The sequence below is a fragment of the Lynx canadensis genome, chromosome A2 (genome assembly GCF_007474595.2).
Source record: "Lynx canadensis isolate LIC74 chromosome A2, mLynCan4.pri.v2, whole genome shotgun sequence".
NCBI lineage: Eukaryota > Metazoa > Chordata > Mammalia > Carnivora > Felidae > Lynx > Lynx canadensis.
The window spans coordinates 43,139,934-43,164,733 of record NC_044304.2 but is presented as its reverse complement, the minus strand read 5'-3'; positions in this window follow the sequence as shown (position 1 = coordinate 43,164,733).

The following is a 24,800-nucleotide window of genomic DNA, read 5'->3' as shown; positions in this document are numbered from 1 at the left end:
ATCCTCAGGGCTGCTGAATATTAAATGAAAATCTTAGCGGCGTCATTATAAGATATGTCACCTTACTGCAGGATTCATCTATAAAAGGAATTTATTTTCCCCAAATTTGCCGTCTTCAAGAGAAACTATTTTAGAAATGTTCAGAAGCTGGATGTGAGCATAGTCCACTCTCCAAGAAACAATGGATGGTATTGATTTCTTCCAGCCACTCACACCTCCATATGAGTTTATGGGATCCTAAATCAAGAAGCAATTTTTGTTTTTTGACAATGATATAGAAAGTACCTACTTTCTCCATGATAGTATACCTGCTTTATGTGGTTTTTCAATTAAAAAAAAAAAAAGTTTCTTCTATTGTTGAGCAGAGTTGTGTATGTTTTAAAGTCAAACTTATAAAAATGAATATTTATATATCTTAAATCAAAAAGCAATTCTGCTCTTCTGACATTAATATTTAAAAAGATGATTTCTCCATCTCTTTGTAAGACTTTGTTGAATGCCTCTGATGTAAATACCAGATGTAGACAACATAAAGCACTTTTCCTGATGAAGGACACTGGTCTAGTACATTTTTGGCCATGTAAAATATACAAGAGTAATACAACAGCTGAATAGAAGTCCTCAGATATAATACAACAATTTTTAAATGCCACCCATAAGTAGTTTAAAATTCACCTGCACATGAAAGCAACTAAACCTATTGGGAGAAGAAATATATGAAATATGTAAAAAGTTATAATAAAAGAAAAGAGGAAGAGGAAGCATTAAAAAAATTTGGAACTGCCAGTATTTCCTTTGTCAAAAAGCTGACACAGCTGTATACAAATACAAAGCATGTGTGTGCATATAAACAGATATATGAATTTATTGCTTTCCCTCTTAATTGATATCACAGGATCATCATCAAAACAGGTAAAAGGAAGAGAATAAAAAAAGATGCCATTTTTGTAGCTATTACTCAGATCCTCTTTTCAAATCTGCTCAAGAGGCAATAAATAATATAAAATTAATTATTGTGCATTCTAAATAAGAATATAGTGTATATACAGACTCAAAATGCCTATATACTGTTTTAAAAGGTCAACAGAAGCAGAACTACTGGTTTTGTTTAGAGTTAAAAATCATACCAAAGAAGATAAGCTTTTTTTTCAACCAGGAAGAGAAAAAAACATTAGCAGATAATATCTTATTTGCAGTAGTATGACTTCTTTTAATATACTGTAGGTTTTATTTTCTTCTGGCTTTAGTAGGTTTTAAACAAGAAAATTAACAATAAAAGGTTACAGACTGCTTCAGAACATTACAATATTTTACTGTAAAATTTTTCACACATCTACAAAAAGCTTTTTTTTTTTCTTTTTTTGAGAATGAATAGGGAAACCACAGCCACTGGATTTGCATTTTAAAATCTGAGACTCAGTGTCTACTCTGTAGTCTTGGGCAAGTCTCTATCTCCATACAACTCAGGCACTATGAATTAATATCCACATTATTAGAGTTTCATGAAATGCTATTTTCCTTTTAAAATGTTAAGCTTAATTGACACGGGTATATTTTTTATAATGTTAGTAAAATTTTAAAAACCTACATTTTCACCATGGTTAATATTAAATTATTTGAAGTTGAATAGACTGAATATATGTAAACAATCAGGCTCACTGATAACTTAGACTATTATAATTTCCATAATATTTTAAATATTTATAAAAACAGACATATTTTGTTTTCTTGACTGTTTTAGGTGTCTTGCCAATCAACCCTAGGACCCTAATAAAGAAAATCCTTCTAAGTATTTAATTTTTTTAAATATGAAATTTGTTGTCAAATTGGTTTCCATATAACAGCCAGTGTTCATCCCAACAGGTGCCCTCCTCAATGCCCATCACCCACCCTCCCCTCCCTTCCACCCTCCATCAACCCTCAGTTTGTTCTCAGTTTTTAAGAGTCTCTCATGCTTTGGATCTCCCCCTCTTTTTTTTTTTTAACATTTATTCATGTTTGAGAGTGAGAGAGACAGAGCATGAGCAGGAGAGGAGCAGAGAGAGGGGGAGACACAGAATCTGAAGCAGGCTCCAGGCTCGGAGCTGTCAGCATAAGGTCGGATGTGGGGCTCGAACTCACAGACTGCAAGATCATGACCTGAGCCGAAGTCGGACACTCAACTGACTTAGCCACCCAGGCACCCCTAAGTATTTAATTCTTGTATATTACTCTCATAAAATAGTAAATCTTAACTTCTCTCAAACATTTCAAAACTTTTTAAAATAAAAATTAGTACATTTTTAATACTTTTTGATTTAAACTGCTACCTTTAAAGTCTGATATTTAATTACAAAGGTACAAGTCTAACTGGGCAGAGACTCCTCAGAGTTGAAGTATGACAAGCATTCTACACACACACACACACACACACACACACACACACACACCACCACACACAGAAACCAGTTCTAATTAGCACAGACTCAATCCTAAACTTAACTCAAAGGTATTAGTATCATGGGTTTCATTTGTCATCTATATTTCATTCAAAAACATCCCATGTTAAAAGACTTTTATCCTCTAAGGAGTTTTACTACCTCCAATGAATTTTAACTTTGTGGGGGACAGAAATCTGAGGACAAAATTTAGGTGCGGGGAGCTACCTTATGTCTTGGGTGATTTTCTGCCATATTACTCACATGGACACACGGAACCTTAATTATAATTATATTTATGATAACAACTGGAGATTTCAAATTTAAACTCTTCAGATGGAGGTGGATTTTGTGGGTCCTAGTTACTCTTAAACAGTTTCTTGTGAGTCAGTTTTGCAACCGTTGACCCCGGTTACAGCTAACTTTGTTCAGCAAACTCCTCACAGCTCAATTAAGTCCATATGTATTTCTTATTATTCTCACGTGGCTGGACCACAACTCTTATAAATATTTCTCTGCCGTAGGAGTCACAACTCTGAAATCATGATAATTATACACATTAGCAGCTAATATAAAAACTGAAAGTCGATAGAACAGAAAAGTGTACCATCTTCAGAAATTCAACTGGAGCATGGTCAAACATTACTAAACTATTCAGTGTTTATTACTCCAGAAAATTTTAAATTCTGGGCCATTTCATTTTGATCTTTTAAAGTCTAAAATATGATTAATGACATATTTAAAAAGCAATCTAATTTTAAGCAGAGGAAAAGTTATTTATTTTGCCCTCTCACAATATACACAATAAAAAGTGGCATTTTTGACATCTACATGAATGGCAACTGCAAATGAATGTTCTTGAATTTGCTATGAATAAATATGCAGTCACATCATAATTATATAGAGAAGTGAATCAATTTAAGTTAGTTTTCAAATGAACAATGGAAATTTTAAGAAAATAGGTATGCCATAAGTATTATTTTAAAGCAAATAAGATATATGATAGTCATTTCTCTAGCTTTCATGTGAAAAAGTACCTACTTATTAACCAGGTCAACCGAGTTTCTCTTACCTACTAATATCATAATGCTTGAGGAAATCAGTGTGGTTTTAATATTATCACCATTAGTGACCACAATGATGTATGCTAGCAAAACAAAATAATCATGCTACAAAACGGAAATCCACATGGTGACACACATTGTAACAATGAAATTATGCTTAAAAAACAGAATTTTTTTGGTTATTTTTTGTACTTCTAAATTGTTCTACAAGCCCAGAGAAATATGTGACAGTCTTTGGGTAGACTCCTAACCAACAATATTTACAACCTGATATAAAATAACATTCAAGACCAAAGTATATTTAAGAAAATCACTTATGATAATTATAAAGGTTTTTGAGAATGAAAAGAAAAAGTCCTCCATATTCTTGACTTGAGTAAATGGGTATCTGTCAAACTGCTCTACTCTTCTCCCTCCAGCTCACCTCAAAGTCCAAAAACAGCACACATGTCTTATATTTTGGACTAGGTTCCAGTTCTAACCAACTCTGCACATATAACACACATCAAGGTGAATATGAATCCAACAGAGATTTCCTGTCAATTTCCTAGGAAAGAAGGAGGTAGGAAAAAAGGCTTGCATTTATAGCACTTAAAATTTTTAAGGATCTGAAAATCCAAAATTAACCACATACAGCTTTCAGAGACAAGCGTATGCCACGAAACTCTTGGTACATATATTTTTTAAAGTTTGTTTGTTTGTTTATTTTAAGAGAGTGAGAGCAGGGGAGGGGCAGAGAGAGAGGGAGTGAAAGAATCCCAAGCAGGCTCTGCACTGTCAGTTGCCGGGCTTGAACCCACCAACCCTGAGATCATCGCCTGAGGCGAAATCAAGAGTCAGACGCTTAAGTGACTGAGCCACCCAGGCACCCCGAAACTCTTGGCATATTTTTAATAAGGGTGCATTGATTAGGGGTCTGCAATGTGAAAAATAGGAAGCTTGAAGATACTTCATAGCATTATGTTTTCCTTGTAAAAATTTTGATTGTAAGTGATTGTAACTGTTTTACTTATTTAATGCTCCATGACAAACAACCTCAAAAATTGGTGGTTAAGGGGAACTTGAGGGGTTCAGTCAGTTAAGCATCTGACTTCAGCTCAGGTCATGATCCCGTGGTTTGTGAGTTCAAGCCCACATAAGGCTCTGTGCCGACAGCTCAGAGCCTGAAGCCTGCTTCAGATTCTGTGTCTCCCTCTCTGTCTGTTCCTTCCCCCACTCACACTCTCTTTCTCTCTCAAAAATAAATATAGATTTAAAAATTTAAAAAAAAAATTGGTGGTTAAAACAATTCATTATTTCTCACCCACAAAGTCTGGCTTCAGTCAGTTAAACGTGAATTCAAGTAACATATATCATCTCTGGGGTGTTGCAGTGGCAGTTAAATGCCAAAACCCGGGAATGAACCAGTGGGTGAGGTTGAAGGTGGGGAAAATGGGGGAAGGGGTTAAATTCCACTTATTATTTTTTTTTTATTTTTATTTATTTTTTTTAAAAATTTTTTTCAACGTTTATTTATTTTTGGGACAGAGAGAGACAGAGCATGAACGGGGGAGAGGCAGAGAGAGAGGGAGACACAGAATCGGAAACAGGCTCCAGGCTCTGAGCCATCAGCCCAGAGCCTGATGCGGGGCTCGAACTCACGGACCGCGAGATCGTGACCTGGCTGAAGTCGGACGCTTAACCGACTGCGCCACCCAGGCGCCCCTAAATTCCACTTATAAGATAAATAAGTTCTGAGGATATAATGCCCTGCAAGGTGACTATAGTTAAGAATACTGTATTGTATATTTCAAAGTTGCCAAGAGAGTAGATCTTAGAAGTTCTCACTATAAAAAAAGAAAAAAAAATGTGACTATGTGAGGTGATGGATGTATTAACTAACCTTATTATGATAATCATTTTGCAAAATATACATATATCAAAATATGTTGCACAGCTTAAAATAACATGTTATATACCAGTTATAACTAAAGAAAGCTGGAAAACAAAATGCAATATGTAGAAAGTGTACTCAGTAACATGCATACTTGATATTTGATTTTGCATTTGTTGTCTGTGCTGTCTCTGCTTAAAGTAGATTATACTGACATTTTCTGAAAATAAGTCATTGGATAAAATGAGCAAGAGCTCCTGTTTAAAAAAAAAAAAGAAAGAAAAGAAAGATTTAGAGATTATTTTTTCCTGCAGTATAACCCGATTTATAAATGTCATGATTCTAAACCAGAAATAAAACAAGTTTGTTTGATGGCTTTTATCTTATTATTAAATATGCCAAACAAAGTGTGAATATATTCCGGTATAAATCAAACAAAAGAATGTATTTCTAAAATACTGTTAGGCAAATCCAAATATCCCATCTCATTATTTTCCTCCAAGATAAAATGGGATCATATATGAACACAATAAGTTATATGAAGTTAAATGCAGTTTAACGAAAAAATGAGAAGCTCTTCTTCTGAGCATCTGGAAAACCAAGTTATGTATCTCACATTCTTTCAGCTATCTGAATAAGAAATTATCATACACGTCACATGGACAGTCTATTTCTCTGTAATTTATAAATTGTTGCCAAATCCAGAGATGTTTACAATTACAGCTTTACCCTCAAAACTATTTCCGATACCTATGTGCACTTCTGAATTGTCCTGATCTGCCAAATCTCTGAAAGATCATAATATACATCAACTTCAAAGATAGGTCAAATACAATTTGTAGTTCTATAATAAATAACTACTTAAATTTTTTGATTGCTTCATCATGGACTAGATTACTGTGGTTGCCAAGGGCAGAGACATAAATTTAAGTTCAGCATTAATTATCATTTTAAAATGACTTATTTTGTACACCATTAGATTTAGATGACACTGTAATTGTATACTTGGAATAAGCACAAATGTATTTAACTTTATGTTTCTCTGGTAGAATCTACATTCATTAATCAAGCATGTGTTGAGTACCCACCACATGCTAGACCGTGACCTAGGTGCATGACCTATATAAATTTGAAAACATAGTCCCTCTCCTTAGTACACTTCAAATGTATTCATTTACACTTTATGATCTAATGCACAATCTATGTTAAATATGGATTTAATTATATTAAGACTAAGAACAGTAATTGTACACCCCCTTATAGTTACAAAAACATACTTGGAAACATTAACTCATTCAGTTTTCATGTAGTCCTTTGAATTTTTGGAAGCCAAATGTATGTATATACATACAAACAGAGGTTCAGGGAGTATTTCACACATTTTACGAGGTTTCATGCTTAAAATGCTGTCATATTATAAACTTGGAAAAAAGTTTGAGACATGTATGAATATTAAGGGTGATCTCCTTGATGTGTGATGAACTTCTTGAGCATGAGAAAAAATGTACAATCTCAATGGAAAAATGGGCAAAGGATATGGGCTGACCTTAATAAAAGGAATAGATACAAACATGCATGAAATATTCAGACCATATTTATGGAAAAAGGGTTATTTACAGCAATATTAGAACATAGTTTATTTGTGTGTTTATTTTGCCAATCCAATAGGAGAGTACTCAAAATTAATAATATGTAATGTTGGGGCACCTGGATGGCTCAGTCAGATGCTTAACTGACTTTGGCTCAGGTCATGATCTCAGTTTGTGAGTTCAAGCTCCAAGTCAGGCTCTGTGCTGACAGCTCAGAGCCTGGAGCCTGCTTCAGATTCTGTGTCTCCCTCCCTCTCTGCTCCTCACCACTCATGCTCTGCCTCTCTCTCCTTCAAAAATAAATAAACATTTAAAAAATTTTTAATAATATGTACTGTTTACAAGTGTGTGGCAAGGGGAACTCAGGTGCCTGGAAGCACAGATGGAACTGTCTTTCCAAAGGACAATTTAGTAATATGCATGCTAACATATTTAAAATAATACATGCTATTGGAGCACATGAGTGGCTCAGTTGGTTAAGCATCTGACCTCTGATTTTGGCTCAGGTCATGATCTCACGGTTTATGAATTTGAACCCTGCATCAGGCTCTGTGCAGACAGCTTGGAGCCTCCTTGAGATTATTTCTCTCCCTCTCTCTCTGCCCTGCCTCCCACCAAAAATAAATAAATAAACATTTAAATATAAAACAAAATAACACATACTATTTAACACTGAAGTTTTAATACTAGGGATTTATTTTTAAAAAATAATCAGAGACATATGTAAAATACTCAGGAAAAAATATTCAGGTATAGGCATATAGTCATCATAACATTTTTCGTAAGTAGAAAATAGTTCTAAAAAGCTAAATACTTGATGATACATTATTTGTTTGAGAAAATTTATGGACACCCATCCGGTGAAATATCCCTCGGATTCAGGAGAATACTGATGATTACTCAAAATGCTCACAGCATGTTAATTTACAAGAACAAGTATAAAATAGAACATATAGATTCATCTCAATGTTGTATTTTATACATGCATGCACATGCACAAAAAATGACTGAAAGGATTCTATATCTTGAGTGACATGACAATATTAATGTGTATATTTTGCTGCGGTCTCCAAATTTTGTATAATAAAGGTATATAACTTTTATAATCTGAAAAAAAGATTAAAATAAATGATATTCTTGATCCATTTGATACAATTGTGTATTTATTCAAAGAAAACAAAAACATAAATTTGAAAAGATAAGAAAACCCTTATTTTTATCGCAGCATTATTTACAATAGCCAAGATAAAGAAGGAACCCAACTGTCCATTGATATATGAATGGAAAAGACTTGATACACACACACACACACACATACACACATACACACACTGTGAAACATTACTCAGTCATAAAAAAAGAATGAGACCAAGACAAAACAAAACAAAAAACAAACAAACACAAAAAGAATGAGATCTTGCCATTTGTGACAACACGGACAGACCTACAGGGAATTATGCTAAGTGAAATAAGTTGGACAGAGAAAGACAACTACAATTTCAATTTCTATGGAATATGAAAAACAAATGGACAAAGAAGCAAACCACAAGACAGACTCTTAAATACAGAGACAATCTGGTGATACCTAGAGGAGAGATGGGTAGGGGGTTGGGTGAAAAAGGGAAAGGGGATTAAGAGTACAAACTTCCAGTTATAAAATAAGTAAGTCATAGAGATGAAAAGTACAGATTAGAGAATATAGTCAGTAATATTGTAAAGACATTGTAGAGCGACAGATGGTGTCTATGCTTGTTGTGATGAACACTAAGCAATGTATGTAATTACTGAATCAGTATGTTATATACCTGAAACCAATATAACATTGCATGTTAATTCTACTTCGATAAAAAATAATTAAAAATAAGTAAATAAATGATATCCTGTTTGTTTTTTATTTTCCTCACTTGCTATATAGAGTAATTTTCCAAAGTTAGTTAAAATTTGATGTAGTTTGCAAATTATGAACAGATCTCACCATTTCAGTAAGTCCGTAAGTATCATTTAGTTGATGAAAATGAGTAACATTCAGGTAAAGGAGTTGGGACATGTGATTAGAAAATTATGTGACCGTTTATATACTATGAGATGCTACTTTTTGCTAATACATTCTTTTTTAGGCAGATTATGACTTTTTTGCATAACCTAGAATACATCACTATCTATCACTATCAAGGGATAATTATTATTCCGAGCAAATACTTAGCTCTTTTAAGTAGTCTTTTGGTGTTTATTGCTGTATCATGTTATTTTATTCTAAAAAGTTATCATGGAATTAGATAATATATTAATTTCTAATGCTCATTTATTCAGTAAGTTATAAAATTAACAATGTTGCCATCTAATTTGTAGATATGAATGTTTAATTGAGTTCAAGAGCACATGTTAAAATTTGAAATTCACAATAGCAGGACTCTATACTGCCTTCTTCAGAATTAAATGTCCCAATGCCCGGAATAGCATCAATCACACCATAATTATTCAGTCAATATTTCTGAAATTAATTAATATAATAAAATCACTGTCTACTGTGAATTGGGCACTGGATATACAAAGAAGAAGTCAGGATCCAAGTCTGCTAGATCTGAGATGTTAGGAGACAGCACAACCAATGGGAATAAAACAAGTTAAAATATGACTCAAACTTCTAGGACTACCATGTGTTAAAAGAAAAAAAAAAAAAACACTGAGAAAAAAACCCTTTAAAACTATGTTTATAAGACAAGAGCAATAATTAACTTACAGATCATAATTTTCAATCATCTATAAAGGTGAGATTAACAAATTTTGGTGCTATGAAATGTTATTTAATTAAGCTTTAAAATTATCTTTATTATTGTTTATTAACAGTACGTTTTATTTAACTGTAATATTAATACTGGTAATTAAATATGTTAAATTATTGATCAAAGTTAACTAGAATTTTTGGATAAACTGGGGTGATTTCATGCACAAATGAAAGCACGAAATAAATAATATCCAGTGGCTAAAACTGTGAGAATGGAAAAAATATTTTAGAACATCCAAAGATATATTTATGAATCTTGATATTTCAGTGGCATAAAATGATTTGTTGTTGTTGTTCCATGCTTCTCTGTGAAAAACATCACCTTTATCTCATAAGTAAAGAAGTCACTAATAGTGAAAGGAAGTGTCTCAAGTATTGCACAGATAAGGGATGTATGTGTTGTGTAAATATATGAAAACTTCTATTTGGCTTTCTTTGTTGAACTACACATGGAAAAAAGGTGATTTTGCCTTTTAAATTCCAGCCTCTTTCTATAATAAAGTTGTTTCTGTCATTACATAATCTCTCTGAACATCTTATGACAAAGATGGAAGGAGAGGGAAGTCAGCAAACAAAAAGCTTTCCTTCCCCACCAAAGTTCCCTGTATCTTGACAGAAAGATGCAGATAAAAGCCTCATTCTTCTGTCTACAAACCAAAGAGGCACAGTTTGCACAAAATATCAACTTAAATTACATGTAGTATACCCACGATGTCAATTTTAGGAGAATTTGTGAATACACACTTTTGTGTTAACTTAGAGGAATGTCTGAATTAGTTTATCTGTCAGCAGTACAGATTCACAATTAAGCATGTTTAAGAATTCGCTGGCTTGGGGCGCCTGGGTGGCGCAGTCGGTTAAGCGTCCGACTTCAGCCAGGTCACGATCTCGCGGTCCGTGAGTTCGAGCCCCGCGTCGGGCTCTGGGCTGATGGCTCAGAGCCTGGAGCCTGTTTCCGATTCTGTGTCTCCCTCTCTCTCTGCCCCTCCCCCGTTCATGCTCTGTCTCTCTCTGTCCCAAAAAAAATAAATAAACGTTGAAAAAAAAAAATAAAAAAAAAAAAAAAAGAATTCGCTGGCTAAAATTAATTCCTAGAGAAAACATCTTCATCTTATACTTCAAAACAAAATTAACTTAAAAAAAAAACTACCTTGTATGAACACTTGAGGAACTGTAACCTTTTCATCCCTAGAAAACTTTAAGGACTTTCTTTAATTTACTCTTATATCAGCCAATAGGAAATTAGCATCATGTCTGATTTCTGACCTTCTCTTTCATTTATTGCTTTTTACTGATTGGAGGACTTTGACACATGCTAGAGAGGAAAATTATGCTCTTTTGCCAAGAGCTCTATTCCAGCAAGTATATTATACTCCTGATATTTACAAAGATCTACAAAAAAGATCTACAAAAAAACAAAACAAAACAAAAGACTACAAAAGTCTCCTGACACTGCCCCTTTATCATACAAATGTAAGAAGCCAAATCAATTAAACTTTGAAATTATGGACAAATAAAAGCATTGAAAACAAAATGTCCATATTGGCCTCTTACATACAAGGGTGATAAATTACTAGGAACTTTGCAAAATGTCTTCTTTGAGTTTCTCTTTCCACCTTTAAAAGAACACTAAAAAAAGTTGTTTTTTTTTTAAATCCATCCAATATTCTCACTTTTAATCAACAGAAGTCATCTAAAGAAAGAATGGTCCACTTAGCAATCAGCTTGACTCTGTTATGAGGAATTACTGTGCCGACAAACATTTTGAATAATTTCCTCTACATTTTAAGAATTTGTACACCATTAAACCTAAGGAATTAATATAGTTACCACTCCTAGAGGTTATGTAAACAACACCTACTGGCCAGCCCTTCTAACTAAATTCTGGAGTGTTTCCTAGCATATTTTCTCATTGAATGAATTGTCCTTTTGGACTAAACCAAGTATATTGATACATTAAATTAATATTTGAGGAATTAATGGAAAGAAATATACAACTGACCTTACCTATATCTTATAAGCTAATGTGATGATCTAGCAAACAAATGAAAAATTAAAGAAAACCATCTTTAATTTCTGTGAAGAATCTTATTTTAAACCTAGCATTAACTTGTGGTTCAAGGTTATGGAATGACTGTATGCCTTGATCCCTGCAGCACCACTAAACTGATAGAAAACACACCAAAAGAAATATATGAAGTCATAATACTACCAGAAGAAAATAAAGTACCAGCAAGTCAGAAAGCCTGATGACCTCCTAATAGATGGAAAGCATATGAGGAAAACTGCAGTCAACATGGCAGTATATGATACTATGCAATATGATATGGAAAGGTATCATTTTTGTATAGAATGTAATATATCAAATCCTTTATGTATGTATGTGTGTGTGTGTGTGTGTGTGTATGTATATATAAAATCAAGGCTATGAATGAGAAAGATAAATTGTAAGAGAACCAAAATAAAGAAGAAAATCAAAGTTAAACTGGTGAGGCTCCAAAATGAGGAAAAAATCTCAGAGTTAGCTGTAATGACCCAAGGAAAAGAGGGCCCTCCATTAAAAAGGAAACTTTCAAGGATTCTGCTTATCTGCTGGAAAGAAAGGGTCTTGCAGAGGGAGGCTGAACATCAAGTTTTTGCCAAGCTTAGTTCTAGGGCCAAATTTATTCTATATGTATGTTAAGGTAATTTTAGGCTAAAAGTGAACATAGAAACTAGTACCAAATGGGGAAATGACAACAACTCTAGAGGCAAAAGTGAAGCAATGCCACAGAGAAGCATCTTCAATTCTGATAATGCTGGTCTCTCATTGAAATTGACATCTGCTGAAGATGAATCTGTCATAAAAGGAGATGACAAACACCAAAAAGAATAAACCACCATGAGGGAAATTCAGCAGACATACGTAATGAAGTAATTTGTCTGTAAAAAAATCAACTTTAAAATAAGAGAATTATTAAAATAAAAAAGAACTTTAAAATAAGAGAATTTTTAAAATAAGCAATAGAAATTACAGAAATCCAAAATATTTGCTGAAAAGAAAAATAAATTTATGAAGTACAAGGGAGAGGAAAACACAGAGTGAAACACAAAAAAGAAAGGTATGAAAATAAATAAAACAAGTCAAAGACAGAAGAAAAGAAGAAGGTTCAAATACTTAATGAGCATCTTGGAGAAAAGAGAGATGGAAAAGAGATAGGAGTAAATATATAGTAGCTGAGAATTTTTCAAAATTGAAGTTAGACATATTTAGGAGCTTGTCGACGCCAGAATGGTATATATTTAAAATAAATCCACACCTACGCACATTGTAATAAACCCAAAGATGTCATTGCAAAGAGGAATTTTTAAAATCTACCAGAATGAAAGAAAGACAAATATATCTTCAAAGATGTCATAGTTAGACTATGAGCAGTCTTCTCAGGAGCTAAATTATATTCCAGAAGAGCAGTGAACAGAATATGCACAAAATGTTGAGAAGAAAGTTAACAAGGTTAACTTGGAATTCTAGAATCAACTGCATTATTATTTAAAATGTGAGTAAAGTAACTAATTTTTAGAAATATAAATTGTAGGAGCATTTAAGACCGTTTCTATAATGACCTTCAAATGGTCTTCAGTACACACGAAATGAACCTAGGAGATGTATGTATATGCACTAAGAAGAAATGGTTAATAAGCAACTCAGAAAAACATGTCATAAATCTAAATAAACGTTGACAAAAAAGTGTTAGGAGAAGTTTAAAAATAAAGTGAAAATAAAAGAGTAGCAACATGGACATTGGCAGAAATATCTTGGAGGAAATTTAAACAAGCCATTGTCCTGTTTGTAAAAAGGATAGCTACATTATCTTTTGCTTTATTAGAAAAAATAAAGTTTCATTTTTTGTTAAAATATGTATGTTCACTAAAATGTAATAGAGTATCTGATTTCTAAGCTAGTAAAAATCGCAAAAAAATGAGTATAGAATGCTTCATACACCCAATAAAAGTCAGTCAATAAGTACAATAAAATAAACTGTTGAAAAATATCTTTGGCGGGGCGCCTGGGTTGCTCAGTCGGTTAAGCATCTGACTTCAGCTCAGGTCACGATCTCCCGGTCCTTGAGTTCGAGCCCCGCGTTGGGCTCTGGGCTGATGGCTCAGAGCCTGGAGACTGCTTCCAATTCTGTGTCTCCCTCTCTCTCTGCCCCTCCCCTGTTCATGCTCTGTCTCTCTCTGTCTCAAAAATAAATAAACGTTAAAAAAAAAAGAAAAAAAAAAGAAAAATATCTTTGGCAAGTGGGACTAGAAATATGTGGGAAGATATCAATTTTTTTAATTTTATTATCTTTCCTATCAGATCAAATTTTATTATTGTTTCCAGCTTCACAGATTACTTTTTTAGGATTTTAAAATTTTAATAAGAAAAAAACCCAGAAAAAACAAAACCATTACCAACAGGAAAGAAATCACAAATATTTTTTGATGGTTTTCTTTGGTGAAAGGGATTATGGCTTATTCTTTTCTTCTGTTTTTCTGTATATTGTTTTTATAATGAAAAAATTAAATAAACCATTTTTATTGATTACCTCTGATTGCTTGGTGCATGCAGAAGTACCATTTCTATTTTTAGGCTATGTGAATCTGAAGGCCAGCATCTCTGAATCTTGTCACAAGATTCCCTGAGCTCCCTTTTCATATCTAACTATAATTTACACCTCCAAATTTAATTCTCTATTAATTACCCAGTATAATTGATGAGATGATGCTTATAATATTCACTTTTTTATTGTTTTATATCATATTTTCTCAGTCAATCCCAAGGCTCATAGACAAATGTTGTAATAGTAACACTAATATAAAAATGATCAAACAACTAATACAAAGTGCTTATTAATTTCAAAGCCTTCTCCCAAGGTATTTTTCACAAATTAACCTATTTATTCCTCTTGCTTTGATTGTGAAGTCAGGTCTACTATTATCTCCATTATGGAGAGGAAACAGGGGTGTCGAGAGGCTAAGTTACTTTCTTGAGACCACAAACCTATCCTGTGCCAAATGTAGAGACGAGCAAGTATATAGCTGATGTATGATCCTTCTGCCTCCAGAAGCTGGTGTCACTTTATATATACTAGAGAGGATGGAATATCTTTTACCAGTAAGATCATGTGTTTTCTAATTCATAGGACATGTCATTCTCTTATGGCTTCTTTAAAAAAATCTCAATATCTAAGCGATTTTATTCATATATTCATTTAATTGGAAGCTTGTTACGTATAAATTTTATGCCCACCAAATTTATGTCATAAAATATTTGAGACTCCTAATTTTGATTCATGCTACTAGGACCCTAATTCACTCTAAATTACCTTAGGATTCTTTGTAAGATAGTTAACTAGGCCATAGACTTCATCACTAAAGACTGACAGGAAAATTAAAGAATAAGAGAATAAAAAAGGAAAATATAATCATAATAATAAAGAATAAAAGAATAATAAAAGAGAGCCCAATGACTGCTTTTTGTCCTTCTCTAGTATACCCTATTATGCCTTCATCATAACAAATATTTAATGCTAGAATATATAGTGTAGACAAACATGATTTTGACTAGAATAGTTCTTGTCAATATGAATAATGGGAATAATTTAATTTTCTAATGAAATTTCCATTTGAAAGAATTCTTCTAAGCTGAAAGATTTTTATTTAAAGTTCATTTAAGAGATTTTTATTCCTCTATTGTTCTACAGAAACAACAAACAGAAAGAAAAACATAGTGATGTTGATGGGATGCAAAATCAAAGTAAAAAACCTTCTGTGTTTAATAAAAATGTAAGTGAGTACAACCCCAAAACATAGATTCTGAAGCACAATTCCACTGCTGCCAAATACTAAAAACAAACAAACAAAAAACAAGCAAACAAAAACATGGACCTCCATGAAGTAGGTGGATGGAGTCACAGGAAAGCTGGCAAGTATTTTCTCCCTTATTTACTTTTAGGAGGATACAGATTATCCCCAAACATGCCAGGTTATACTCCCTTGCCCGCACACATGGACAGATTCCCTCATTATCACATCTCCCACCACAATGGTACGTGGTTCTACAATGTGTTACAATCACTGAACCTACAATGATACATCGCTATCACCCAAAATCCATAGTTCACACCAGGGTTCACTCTTGGTATGGGATATTCTATGGGTTTAGACAAATACACAGTGACATGCATCTACCATGATAGTATCACACAAAATTGCTTCAATGCCTTAAAATCCTCTGTGCTTTCTCTATTCATCCCTTATGCATACATTTTTAAGTAAAAAGATAAAGGGGAAAAAATCTAAGAAAAATGCAATTGAAAAGTATAAATCTCAAGAAGAACCAGCCACAGTTTGAGCAAAGTGCTTAGGCAATTACTCTTATAGGAATTAAATATCTCTAAAATATAATCTTTCTGTATATATTTTTAAAAATAAAAATCAAAGTGAACTAAAAAAGTAGAACATTAAAAATAAAATGGGATAATATGATAGATGTGGAAGACAGAAAAATGAGATCCAACATGCTCATAACTGGTGACCCTGAAGAAAAGGAACAAATGATTTAACAGTAAAAACAGAATGTAACAACAACAAAATTGAAATATAAAAATGAAAATCAATGGGGGACACCATGTTCAAGCAAATTGATAAAGACTGACTAACTCTAGGACATACTCTGGCAAAACACACACACACACACACACACACACACACACACACAGCATCATGTAGACACTCATCAGAAAGAAGCAACTTATATTCAAGATGGAAATCTCGTACACATCTAATAACCAGTGGACAGCAACATTCAGTATGGCAAGAATCTCCAGCATTGTTTCCAATAATTACAAGTTTCTAAAGGAGAAAATCTGTCTGATTCAAGAAAGATTAATGTGTCTTCCATGTATACCAAAAGAAGAAAATGTCTTATGTAGGCACACAGACAATATACCATCTATGACTATTTCTTTGGTGGTGGGGTACTACTTAACACTGAAATCCAATAACCCAAGAAATAATTCAAAATTAAGAATAGAGGAATGATGAATTATGCAGTAATTGGTAAGGACTGAGGTTTTTCAAATTCCAAGTAAGTCTAACCAATACTGTGTGAATTAAAACAGAATTAAAATACCATAAATCTCAATAACATAAAACTGATAATACAATTGAAGTTCAGGTGGTGTATGTAAGGGAAATAACCATAAAATACATGCACTAATTTCTTTAAATATCATATCGAAGACTTTACAAGAGATTGTTTAATATTTAAAAATGCATCTTATGAATAGTGACTTCAAACTATTAATACTTTCATAATTTTTGTTCTTACCTCGAGTGCTTTTATTATGGACCTAATATCTCCTTTGGGAAAAAACAAATACCCAAAATTTAGCAATTTCTTCAGTTTCATATCGGCTCATTTTTTCCCTATTTAATCCAAATCTAAAATAAACTCAATACTTTTTTTAAAGGGTAGGGTAAGATCATATTCTTTTAAAAGAACATCTATTATCTATCTATCTATCTATCTATCTATCTATCTATCTATCTATCACTGATCACATTATCAAAATGTTTATTTTCCCAAAACAAATAAAAAAGTATTCTTCTAAAGTTTCTCTCTCTGTGCGTCTCTCTCTGTCTCTGTTTCTCTCTCTCTCTCATTTTGTTATTAGAATTTAGGCACAGGATGTCTCCAAATATCTTGACTGTTATTTACAGGTGACAGGATTTTGTTTTTGAACACTTGTGTTTAGCTTGTTTAGCTTGAGTTATTTTTAAGGAGTATAGCTTCTGCTGCTGAATTCTAATTAATATGGTGTTAAAATATATACATAAGTAAAAAAAATTTCATAACCCTCTTCCTTCCAATAAAATAATTAAAAAGGTACAAATTTACTTTTATATTACTATTTTCAGTTATCAAAAACACAAAAGCATACAAACAATTTAATACACTTCATATTCTTTTCCCAAGATAATTGATTCTTTTTTTTCTAAACTTAAACCAAATATGTACTAATTCTCCAAATGACAATGTGAATTTGTTTTCATTAGGGAAAGTTACATGGAGAATACTAAACAAACTATTCTGGCACTTAACTAGAAATGTTCAAAGGAAGTAATGCAATGGCAGTTTATAAATGAGTAGTTTTTTAGCTAAGATGTGATAAGTTATGCATTTATACAACCTCATACAAAGCCTTATAAAAAGTGCAGATTTATATACTTGACATCTTTGGATTGCATAGCCATGATATTGCTTTAAAACAATCATGGAAGTATCAAGGATGAAAAGACTCTGTGTTTCTGTTTGTGATACAAATCATGACAGTATTTTGTGTGTGTGTATTTTGTGTAGGTTTACACATGTGTGTGGGGGGGTGAGGTATGGGAGAGTGTGCTTAAATATATTCTTATCTTATAAAATACAAGACACATATATTGATAAAAGCTTTAACAACAATAATGAAAGATAAACCCATCAGATACATGAAGATTGTTCAAAACTAGAAATTCAATATTCAACATATGGCTCTTTCTCTTAGAAAGATTTTTAAAAACATTGCCACTGTAGATCAGCTTATGAATACCTCATTTTCCAAATTGATTCTATGTAATTCTACTGTTCTCCCTATTTTTTCTCTCCATATAACTTCTGTTTACTCATTCTGTGAATATTTCTCAGAGGACATAGTCAGGATGCTGATTATTTAAACATAAGTAGTTTTCAATTGGAGAAGCAAGTACTATGAATTCCAATTTCTCCCCAAACCCCCAAAGTTGATAGTATTCCGTTAACATAATGGGCTATACGTGGCTAATCTCAGAGCTCTTACAAGTTTTGTTCCCAAGTCATCAACTTCTGAAACTTTTCATAAACTATTACAGGTACCTTAATACTGACAAGCTTACCTATTGTAAAGGAAAAGAAGCGATTATCAGGAAGCTGGGTGCGAAGCAAAACGCCAGAAAAAATTTGGTGGGGTCATGTGACCTCCAGTCTTGCTTTACTCCCCTCCAGGGAGCGAAATCCCTCCCCCAGGAAACTTTTTACAACCATTCCTTTAAATCATCTGTTGGCCAATGTAAACCCCACCCCTCTACCCTACGATGAAAAAAAATTAGCAATCACATTTTCTCATTTGCCGTTACAGAAAGGGCGTGAAGCCATCTGAAAGTACCAGAATTAGCACTGTCATCCCGTCTTGCCCATTAGTTTTACTGCAGCAAAGACTAGTGAAACACTGAAAAATGTACCTGTAGTCTCTCTGTCCCTGGTTTGATCCTAAGCTCCCCAGAATACAGATTCAATACATTTTCTCTCACGAGGAATAAATGCATTTTAAGCATCAACATCATAGAAACATAGCATAAATAAAGCAGTGACTTCTCCCCCAACCCCAGCTTTTACCTGTTATGCTAATACAAAGACATTGAGAGGAAGAAAAGCCGCAGCTTGCCCAGCAAAATTCTCAATGCAGCAGACAGCACAATTTTGTACTTACAGATCTTACCAGGGAAATGTCTCGGGATCTTTACAATTTTTCTGCAGAACTCTGTTTCAAGCTCTCAGCCAGGCATGCTGTGCATCCAGGCAGAACCAAGCCGTATGGAATGTCTATGCAGCTGGGAGATAATGGGACTCTTTTTCCCAGCTGGGACCGCAAGCCTTTTATCCACTGAGTATTGCGTGGCTCTTCTCTGGTCTTAAGCATGAAATACGCTCCTCTCCTGCTGCATTCCTGACGGAACCTAGACAATTAGTTCTTGAGGCACATGTGCAAATCCCCCGTTTGGAATATTCAAAAGGAAAATTCTCCCTAGACTGAAAAAGCAGCTCTATCTTCACCATCCTTCACAGAATCAGACAGAGCTGAGAACAGCTGCCATTCCAGTGGCATGAAAGATTAAACTCACCCTCCCCTTTCTTTGACTACAGATAGTCACTCCTGTTGGGTCATCAGAAAATCTCCTTTATTGAAAACTGGGTCAGGCTAACTACTTATTAGGTTTCCAATAGGAAAGGAAGTAATTTTTTTTTCTTCCTCTGGTCTCACTGCATTGTCATTTGCAAGCAAAGATTAAGCCAGTCAAGGGTCTGCACTGATTTAGACTGTATTCAAACATAAGTAAGCTTTCTGAAGCACACCAGTGACTCCTGCTACTAGTTAAGGTGAAGAGAAAGGGGAAATAAAATCAAAGGGTCTCATGCACTGTCACTAAATCCTTTCTAAAACACATTTTAAAAATATGTGCAGGAGGCTTCTAAAAGAGAAGTGTGTAAAGAAAGTGGAGTCAAGTCCAAAAGAGTATTGCTGTTCTCCTAGGTAACATACTTATAATCTCCAGAGCCCAAGAACAAGTGTGCATGTGTTTGCAAAACAACCCTGTAAGGAAGAGAATGCTGTGCTTCACACCCAGCCTTACAAGTAAACTTTAAGTATGTCTGGGTCTTGTTATTGGTTTGGAAGGGGCTAACTTTTTACTGGAAAAAAAGCTAACAATAACAACAAAAGCTAATGATAGGAAAAACAGTTGCAAACACACAGAGACACTAACCCATATGAACATGGCTACAACATGAGAGCAGAATAATCTCTTGGACTTATTTTCATGTCATAATGAAAAGAACTTCCATTCTCAGCCTCCAAAAGAAAATGGATACGGGGAAAGTAAGTCCACAAATCAAATGTGAATAAATCAAAAGATATCCTTCAGACTCAGTTTGTTTTTATCTGATGAGCCATAAGGTTTCTACGGCTACATTTCATGATTACCTCCTATGAATCTCCATGATTACATTCTTCTGTAAATATATCAGTCATGGACCTCATTTCTACACAGGGTCCAACCACCATCATCAGAGGCTTGAGAAACAATTAATGCTTCTTAACACTAGGTGAACTCAAAATGGGTTCTAATTCATGAGAAAGCAAACTGGATGAATTATTTTATAGTTATAAAATGTGTCCTAACTGAATGTCTATTTTTTTTTAATTAAAAGTATCTCTGCCTCTTTTAAAATCACAGTACTATTTATTTATAAAAATGCCAAAATACCTAATTTTTCTACTAGGTATGAGAAAAATAGTCCCAACATAGCGGGTTTTTCCTTGAATAGGAACTCATTCACTTTAAAGGACACTCCTTTAGTTAAATCTCCAACACTCTGGGGCCTCTGGGTGTCTCAGTCAGTTAAGCATCTGACTTCAGTTCAGGTCATGATCTCACAGTTTGTGAGTTTGAGCCCCGCTTCCGGCTCTGTGTGGATACTGTGGATTCTGTCTGGGATTCTCTCTCCCTCTCCCCCCTCCCAAAACAAATAAAAGAAAAAAAAATAAATCTCCAACACTTCTACCCCATATTCAAAGACTGTTGATGGCTTTGATAACTTATTTCACTGATAAGAAAATAAGAATCAAAAGAGAACTTCAGTAGCTCCTACCATTACATCTAGTCACAGGTGCGCACCCGTACCCATAAACTCTGCCTTCACTCGTTCTGCTCTGGGTAAACCACACTCCTTCCTCAGGCCAAGCTCTTCATTGTGCTCTAGTTGCAGTGCTGTCTTACATACTCAAGGGACTGTTGCAGGTATGCGTCCTTCTCTCTTCAGAATCAACAGGTCTCCCTTTTGTATCATTATAGCATACAGATTTGCTGCTATTTTGCCCATCTTAAAATCAACAACCTTTTTGACCTCACATGTTCCTCCAGTTAACACTCCATTTCCTTGCTTCTTTTTACATTAAAACTTCTTAAAAGAGTTGGCAATACTAATTATCTCCAAATCATCCATCCTCATTCTATCTTAAATTCAAGTTGCTTGATCTTTTGTCTCCCTTCCAATATGTCGCTTGCAGCTCCTTCTAAGAAACTTCTGCTGGCATCTTCTCATTCTCTTTAATCTTTAATCACTGCAGTGCAGTGGGATGTGCATCAAAGTTCTAAATTAAAATATGCACACTAAAAACTAGAAACAACTATTGAGATAAATGAAATAAAACCTAAGTAAATGAAGAAATATACCAAGTTCACGGACTAGAAAACTCATTATTTTTTTAAAATATTTATTTATTTTCAGAGAGAGAGAGAGAGAGAGAGAGAGAGAGAGGGAGAATCCCAAGCAGGCTCCACGCTATCAGCACAGAGCCTGATGAGGGGCTCAGACTCATGAAACATGAGATCATGACCTGAGCTGAAATCAAGAGCCAGACACTCAACCAACTGAGCCACTCAGGCACCCCCAGAAAGCTCAATATTTTTAAGAGGTCACTTATCTCTAAATAGGTTTTTAGATTTGAAATAATTCCAATCAAAGTCTTAGCATGTTAACTTGGCTCAATTGCCAAATGATGCTAAAATTTATGTGGAAATGAAGCGAAGAGGGTCAAAATTTATATGGAAATGAATCAAGAAAAGTAAAATAAAAAAGATAAAAAACAAAATTGGAGGAGTTGATTTTATCATTCACTACTAACCTGAAGTGATCAAGGCATTATGGTGTTGTAGTACAGGTCAACAGAATATAATACAATGTCCAAAAATAAAACTGCACTTACAGGGTCAGTTGATTTTAGACAATAGTGTCAAAATAATTCAATGATAAAAGCATCATATTTCAAGAAACGATGCCTGAACAAATGGATATTCATTTGGAATAAATTAACTTTGAACCTTACCTAACACCATACACAAAAAAATTCCTTGAAACTTATCACACACCTAAAGGTAAAACTTTAAAACTCCTAGAAGACAATATACAAAACCTTGGGCCAGGCAAAGATGTGTTAAGATGCTTACTCACACATTCACATTCACATAAAAAAAAAAACACAAAACCTAAGAGAAAATAAAATAGAAATATTAGGCTTCATCAAAATGAAAATCTGATCTCTGAAATACATCATTAAGGTATTTTTCCAGCTCAACAACAAAACAATCATTTAAAATAATTTTTAAAATATATGAACACACATTTCACCAAAGATACCATTTTTTGAGACAGAGAGAGAGAGAGAAAGTGCCTAAACAGGGTAGGGACAGAAAGACAGGGAGACACAGAATCAGAAGCAGGCTCCAGGCTCCGACCTGTCAGCACAGAGCCTGAATGGGGATCAACTCATGAGCCATGAGATCATGACCTAAGCCGAAGTCAGAGGCTTAACTGACTGAGCCACTCAGGCGCCCCTTCACCAAAGATATCTGAATGGCATTTAAACACATAAAAATGGGTGTTCATCATCATTATTCATCAAGGACACAAATGAAAACAACAACAAAATACCACTGCACACCCATTAGGAAGGCCAAAATTAAGAACACTGAAAATGCCAAGGGTTTCTGAGGATAAGAAGCAACTGGAACTCTTACACCTGACTGGGAGAAGTATAAAATGTTAAAACTACCTTGAAAAGCAATTTGACAGTTCTTAAAATATGAAGCTCTATTCATATACATTTTCCCCCAAAGAATTGAAAACTGAAAAACAAAACAAGTCCATACAAAGACTTGCAATAAAAAGTCACATCATGGGTGCCTAGGTGGCTCAGTCAGTTAAGTGTCCGACTTCAGCTCAGGTCATGACCTCACAGTCCATGAGTTCAAGCCCCGCATTGGGCTCTGTGCTGACAGCTCAGGGCCTGGAGCCTGCTTCTGATTTTGTGTCTCCCTCCCCTCAGTTCCTCCCCTGCTCACACTCTGTCTCTCTCTCTCTCTCAAAAATAAATAAAGATTAAAAAAAATGTTTTTAAAGTCACAACAATTTTTTAATAATAGGTAAATTTTGGAGACAGCACAAATGTCAATCAGCAGGTTAATTACTCTTATGATAGTTTCATAAATATAAAACTAGTTATCACTAAAAAGATAAAAATTACAAAAATTCACTATTTGAATTAATCTAAAAAACACCAAAAAATATATTCAAGAAAAGTCAGGGGTGCCTGGGTGGCTCAGTTGGTTACGCGTCAGGCTTCGATTCAGGTCATGATCTCACAATTCATGCATGGGTTCAAGCCCCATGTTGGGCTCTGTGCTAACAGCTTGGAGCCGGGAGCCTGCTTGAGATTCTATGTCTCCCTCTCTCTCTCCGCCCCTCCCCGACTTTTGCGCTGGCGTGCGCGTGCAAGTGATCTCTCTCTCTCTCTCTCTCTCGCTCTCGCTCTCGCTCTCGCTCTCTCTCTCTCTCCCTCCCAAATTAACAAACATTTAAAAAAAAGAGAAAGAAAGAAAAGTCAAAGCAATTCTATACTGACCAGAAAACAGAATGGTTGCCCAAGGCTGAGGTGGGTATAGATTAACTGCCAGTGGTTAGAAGGGAATATTTTAAAATAATATTGTTTTTGATTGTGACAGTGGTTACATGAGGATAGGCATCTGACAAATCGTATCAACTGCAAAAAATGAATATATACTATGTCACGTAAAGTGTATAAAGTTGAGTTTTAATAAATGAAGATGATGATGATAGAGAGTAGATTCTCTTAAAGCTTTGGAAAACTAAAAAATGGACAAGCCTTCCGTTCTGACCAAAAATTATCATCGTTGTTACTGTTATTGTCATTATTGATTTTTTTTTAATGTTTATTTATTTTTGAGACAGAGAGAGACAGAGCATGAACGGGGGAGGGTCAGAGAGAGGGAGACACAGAATCTGAAACAGGCTCCAGGCTCTGAGCTGTCAGCACAGAGCCCGACACGGGGCTCGAACTCACGGACCGCGAGATCGTGACCTGAGCCGAAGTTGGCCGCTCAACCGACTGAGCCACCCAGGCGCCCCTGTCATTATTGATTTTGGTGGACAAAGAAAATCACCTCTCTAATCTAGGATTGTCAGTCATTTCAAAAATTTGAGATCTGGGTCAATTGGAATCACTTAGATTTTTCTAGGGGATGATGATAATGATGACAATGATGAGGATATTGAGAGGTACCTTTTACAGCCAAAAATGTGGTAGGTAGTGTTGTAAGTACTTTATTCTGGTAATTTATTTAATCCTCACAAGAACCAGATTAGCATTATGTTATTCTTTTCCACAT